This window comes from Coccinella septempunctata, chromosome 4 (assembly GCF_907165205.1).
Source record: "Coccinella septempunctata chromosome 4, icCocSept1.1, whole genome shotgun sequence".
In the NCBI taxonomy this organism is placed as follows: domain Eukaryota; kingdom Metazoa; phylum Arthropoda; class Insecta; order Coleoptera; family Coccinellidae; genus Coccinella; species Coccinella septempunctata.
Window position 1 is genome coordinate 34,904,435 of NC_058192.1, and position 7,219 is coordinate 34,911,653.

The window sequence follows — 7,219 nt, forward strand, 5'->3', positions numbered from 1 at the left end:
GAAACCGTCTTTTCCATATACCAAAGCACCGTTCTATGGTATTTCGGGTCCTTATATGGGCTTCATTGTAAAGATGTTCTGCTCTTGAGTTAGGATTCAGTAGTGGTGTCAATAGATATTTCTTTATAGAATAACCACTGTTCAGAAAAAAAGAAATTGTTAAATCCAATAATTTATTCCATATTTATTTTTCAAACTTGCCTAATACACTGCGCAAAAAAATTAACGCACATTATGGAAATCTCAAATTTATTCTACAACTGAAGGTGTTCTCAATGATAATTATTTTTATCAGAATTATGCATGCATATATTATCCACTTTCAACGGTTTTCTTCAATACAGATGTTTTTTCCCAGCAGGAATAAAAAAAGATGATATCAGAGCGTGTTTGCAATTGATGAAGATATTCATCTTTCCATCTTCTCCAATAAGATTGGACTATTTTGTCTAATAGTTGTTTTCTAATCAGCCTATTTATTTCTATTTTAGAAACATCAGAAGCAGGAAAATGTTGTAGAGATGTTAACATAGTCGGATCAGAAGGATCATTACTGATGTACGAACAAAGAGGACGACTATTGAGGAGAGCTTCTATTTGTGTTAATACGGTGTAAAACTCTTCATATGAAAGAATCTGCTCACCTATCGACTTGACCAAAAATTTCTTCATGCTCTTTATGTTACTCTCCCACAAACCACCCATATGTGGTTAGAGAGGCGCATTAAATTTCCATTGAATTTGATTATTCAATAGTTCTTCTTTCAGAGCACCACTATATTCTGATGAAACTATGAATTTTTGTAAATCGTTCAGATATCTAGAGGCGCCAATAAAATTGGTTCCTTGATCCGAATAAAGCGCTTTCACTGGACCTCTACGACTGATAAATCTCTTTAAAGCATCTAAAAAGGTGTCAGTTGTTAAGTCAGAAGCTAACTCTAAGTGAATACATTTTGTTGCGAGACATATGAACAGACATACATATGCCTTTTGTGTTTTGACTCCTCTATGTCTAGTTAAAGAAATTTTGAAAGGTCCGGCGTAATCAACACCTACATCTATGAAGGCCTTGAGTTGAGTCGTTACACGCGGTGCAGGAAGATTTCCCATCAAAGGGAAATTAGGTCTAGGTTTCAATCGAAAGCAATGATTGCAAGAACGTACTGTTTGTCTTATAATTTTTCGAGCGAAGATTATCCAATATTTACTCATTAAAATTGAATGAAGTAAATGCGGACCTGCGTGTATATGTTTTTTATGCATATACTCAACTAAAAGAGTAACAAAATGTGAATTTTTTGGAAGGAGTATTTGATGTTTGTAATCAAAACCAACAGAGGCATTGATAAGCCTACCTCCTACCCGAATGAGGCCAAATTCATCTAGAAATGGATAAAATTGTCTGAAAGATGAGGGAACATTTTTATTTCTTTCCAATGAATTGAACAATTCGATAAAATGAAAATGTTGAACTATTTTATTAAATAATTTTCGGAAATTTCAAGATTAGAAATGCTGACTTCATCGGATAGTGAAAGTATGCGACCAAATTTCAAAACATATATCATGCTTCTAAGGAATTTAGTGAAATTGGAAAATTTTGATATGAAAGAATATAACTCGTCAATTGTTGTGACAACCATTGAAATAGTTTGTGCTTCAGGTAAATCTTCCGACTAAATGTCTAAAACTCTGGTGTATTCACTGATTCGATTTTGTTTTTAATTTCGTGGGGATATGGGATCAGTTTCGTTTTTCCCACTGTAGGTAGCGCTGTTTGGAATTTGACAGAGCATTGTCAATTGATATTTGAAAATAATTTGAATACTTCCTACGACTCACGATTATTGGTGTGTGAAAATGTATTAGTTTCGAGAAAGGGATGTAGAACATTCATTCATTCAACATGTCGTTCAGTTTTCTGTATGGACAATCAAGAACTACAACTAAGAATTCGGTGTTGTTGGAATTTGAAGCAGAACCAAATGAGATGAACGAACATTCGGGACCGATATAGCTAAGTTTTATGGAAACTTCAGCAATGTTTCAAAGAAACTGTATTGGAAATACGTAATGTGAATTGTGAGCATGTATTGAGAATCAGAAATACATAAATCTATTCGAGTCTGTTATTTAAAATATTCTTCCTGAGTAGATATAGTGAAAATTCCCTTTCCGTCAACTGAATATATTGGATATTTCACCAATCAACTGTGTTTTATTAATATCATATTGAATTATCCCCCTCACGAATTAAATTTTTCAAACGGAAATTATCTTGAAGAAAAATAGTAAATACTCCTCCGAACACTTATTCGATAGTGTTGAAAATATTGACAGATTTGTTTTTACAAAGAAAATTAAAGTGTAAATCACAAATAATCCTTAACAGCTGACAAAATGGGCCAGTTCATATTTTGAACTCGTTGATCGATATTCGATATATCAACGCAAAACAAAATAAAACGAGAGATCATTGGACTTTCTTCGGTAGAACAAGGATAGAACGAAGCAAATGACATGGTGGCGCCGCCACGAAACTGATCCCATATCCCCGATTTTCTGAAATGTTGATGCTTGCAAAAAGTGACAAGTGCACACAACAGTGTTTTAGACATCTTACTTCCGACAGATTTACATTTTATGTATTGATTTCAAAGGCCAAAAACTTTCATCCTTTTCTAACCACAAGGGGCCGTGAAGCCAACGTTCAATATTCAAAAGAAATTTGGAGGGTGTGACTCCTTGTGAAACAATATCAGCGCTATTTTGTGTTCCTTGAACGAAACACCAATTTTCTATAGGCAAATTAGACCGAATTTGAGAAACGCGGTTATATAGCTATAAAAGTCTTCCACTTGTGCGGAGACTGCGCTATCCATCCTAACACAATCATCGAGTCAGTACAAGCAAAAATATTATCTATTTGGCAACGAGTGGAATAAACAGAAATTACATATTTAAGTAATTTCGATAAGAGCAGGGCAGCACAAAGTTCTAAGCGGGGTATAGACACAACTTTAAGTGGAGCAATTTTAGATTTAGAACATATCAAATTTATGCAGGATTTACCGTTTGAAACAGTTTTCATATAAACAGCAGCGGCATAACTAGTTTGACTTGCGTCGGAAAAACCTATTAAGGTTATAGGCGAATTTGCATGAGCTCCTAGCCATCTAGGAACTTTCACCTGAGTAAGAAGAGGCAATTCATTTTCAAAATCTTTCCAGCTGTTAACAAGTTCAACTGGAGGGTCAGAGTCCCATTCTAATTTAATGGACCAGAGTTTACGAATAAACAATTTCGCGTACAATACTACAGGACCTAAGATACTCAAAGGATCATAGGTTTTGCTAATCTGTGATAAAATATTTCTCGTTTTATATTTTTGATTACTTTGAGAAATTAATGCTACATCGAATGAAAGTACATCCGATTCAGATTTCCACTGTATTCCTAATACAGGAAAGAAATCTTTTTCAAAATTAATTATCTCAGGAGAATGTTTCTCGGAGGGTATGCATGACAATAATTGCGGAGAATTTGTGTACCATTTTTTGATTTCAAATCCGCCAGATTCGAACAATTTTGTCAGTTCAAAGAATAGCGTTTTTGCCTCAACGATACAATCAACGCTGGTTACTAGATCATCAACAAGATGTCTAAAAATATGGTGTATGCACTCGTCAATTTTTGAATGGAATGACATTAGACTAAATCGAAAATAAGAGATTCGTTTCGTGGCGGCGCCACCATGTTCTATCCTTGTTCTATGAAAGAAAATCTAATGATACTCTCTCGCTTTATTTTTTTCTGCGTTTATATCGATCACAGATTACAGTCACCTCTGTGTTCCTGATCCATCAAAAAATCAGCTGTTAACGAATATTTGTGATTTACACTTGTATTTTCGTTGTAAAAACGAATCTGCAGATATTTCAACACTATAGAAGGATTCGAGGGAGTACTTCTATTTTTCTTCAAGATAATTTTTATTTGACAAATTGTATTCGTGAGGAAGGCAATTCAATATGATTTCAATAAAACACAGTTGATTGGCGAAATATTCAATATATTCAGTTGACTGAAACGCAATTTTCACTATACTTGTGAAGAATATTTGAAGAACAGACTCGAACAGATTAACATATTTCTGTTTCTTAATACATGCTCACAATTCACATTACATTTGTTCAATACAGTTCCTTTATTGCTTAAATATTGCTGAAGTTGCCATAAAACTGTTAGCTCTATCCGTCCCGAATGTTCATCTGATTTGGATCTGCCTCAATTTCCAACAACAAAGGGCGATAGCCCAACAACACCGAATTCTTAGCTGTAGTTCTTGATTGTCCATACAGAAAACTGAACGACATGTCGAATAAATGAATGTTGTACGACCTTTCTCGAAAGTAATACATTTTCACACACCAATAATCGCTCATAAATACAGCACATTCGCAAGTCGTAGGAATGCATTCAAATTATTTTCAAATATCATTTGACAACTGTCAATTCCTAAACGGCACTACCTACAGTGGGAAAAACGAAACTTATCTCTTATTTTCGAAGCGGGAAAAACAAAATCTAATCAGTGCATACACCATGTTTTTAGACATCTTAATCATCAACATACATATCGTTCAAAACTATTTTCGAAGCATATGGAAAATTATGAGCTTCGTCGTGACATAATTGTCTAACTACTCTGAGACTCAAAAATGGAGATGATCTTATACCAAATGCCACTCTATTGATTTGATGAACATCAAAAGCTTGATTGGGAGAAAATCGCCATAAAATTAATTGAAAGACGCGATCTTGTTCAGAAATTTCTATCTGACGATACATTTGACAAATGTCCGCGATAAGGACAATAGAAAACAATCTAAAATTGAGGAACATTTGAACTATGTCCACCTGTAATTTAGATCCCGTGTGCAAACAATCATTTAATGAAAGAGATGAGGGTGTAGTTTTTGCACTGGCATCAAAAACAATGGGGTATTTTCCTAAATTTCAAAATATATATCAACGAAATCCTCATATCTCAAATATATGAAAAAGTATTTTTTTTCTATTTTAACAGTTGTATTTAGCCTGTTTTTAATTACGGAAATTCACATCGCGGAGGCATTCTCCCAGAAACATTCTACGTCACTTTTACAATCCGGCATCGTTGGAACACTCATCAATTTTTCTCATCCAATTTTCTGATCTCCATATATTATTGCGTCTATGGTTGTGTATTGCCATCAATGACTCTCATCAATGTTTTCTGATCTCCATAGACTTGATAATATATTATTGAGTCTATGGTTGTTTATTGTCAGTTAATATTCGATCTTCCTTGGGCTGTTATTGTTGATGAAAGAAGGCATTGCTGATATATTTTATAGGTTCCTAAAGTCATCAATATGAAAAAGTTTACAGGTGGTAAATTTTCACTGCTTGCTTTTGAAAAATTCGACTCCATTTCCACAAGTTATAACAATCTGACAAGAACGTTTAAAACAATGTCAGAAACTGTCATCGGTTTCAGGAAGATATAATTCTGTATCTTGGAACATAAATACATAAATGCATTTATGTTCCAAGTTCTATATAATATCCTCTTGATCAGTTCCGATGTTGTCGAATTCACAAAAATTACTAGACTCTAGTAAAGGCATTCTACGTCACAAGCTCTCACGTATTTTTTTTCAAAGGCTATAGCCTTTGAAAAAAAAAAATATATATATTTTTTTTCCTACTGAATTTTGAGTGGAACCTTTTATGTGGTGACTAACCAATGGAAAATGGTTTCCAAAAATAATTTTTAATTCTTTTTTTGAGTTTTAGGAAAATACCCCATTCGAACAGGAGTGGACACACTATCTTTAAAAATTGGATGATGTGCGATTATATAATGCGGATGATTTCTTATGTCTTGAAATCTATCATCATCGACTAAACATATTTTATTCATATGACCTTGTTGAAGGTAATCTGAAATGATAGCGCTATACACTGAGAAAAAAGATTTCAATTGAAATTTGTTAGTTGGAGGGTGCGCATTGTTATATTTTAATATTTGCTTCATCATAAAGCTTATCCTGTCCACTGCTGAACGAAAGCCTCCCTCAACTCTAGCCATCTTTTTCGGTCCTGTGCCACCTGAATCCAGTTTCCAACTACTCTTTTTATATCATCCGTCCACCGACTAGGAGGTCGACCTCTACTTCTATATGCTTCATGTCTGGGCCTCCATTCCACAAGTCTCTTCGTCCATCTTCCATCACTCATTCTCGCCACATGTCCAGCCCAATTCCACTTGAGCTGTACGATAGTCTCAACTGCGTCCTGTACTCCTGTTCGGTTTCTTATTGTTCGGTTTGGTTTTCTATCTCTAAGGGTAACTCCTAACATTGATCTTTCCATTCTCCGTTGCATCACTTGTATTTTGCAGATGTTCCTTTTGGTCAATGTAAGTGTCTCAGCTCCATACGTGAGAACAGGCAAAATACATTGATTGAATACCCTCCTCTTCAAACATATTGGGACATCAGCTGCTCTCAGTACATGTTTGAGTCTACCGAAAGCCGCCCACGTCAAACCTATTCTTCGTTGGATTTCGTGAGTCTGGTTATCTCTCCTGATGCCGATTTCATGGCCCAAATATTTGTAGATATGCACTTGCTCTAAGTTAATGTTGTTGACTTTTAGAGGGCTACTCAGTACCAAATTTGTCATGTATTGAGTCTTCGATAGATTCATTTTCAAACCGAAATCCTTCAAGATATCGTTAAGCATATCCAACATGTACTGCGCCTCTCGTATGTTGTCAGTTATGAGCACAATATCATCTGCAAAGCAGAGATGGTTTATCTTCTCACCATCGATGTTTACTCCTGTTGTACTCCAGTTTGCTCTCTTCAGTATACTCTGTATCAATGCAACAAACAATTTAGGTGAAAGTGTGTCGCCTTGTCTTACCCCTCGATCGATATCAAACTTATCAGTGCTCCGATTTATCGATACTTTAACGTTTGCCGTGGCGTTATTATATATATGTTCGATAATTCTTGAGTATCTATGATCGATGCGGCACTCCACAAGTGTCTCTAGAAGTCTTCGTTGATCCACCGAATCAAAGGCCTTCTCAAAATCCACAAACACGAGCATTAGTGGTCTGTTGTACTCGATACATTTCTCTATTAGAACTCTAATTGTCAGA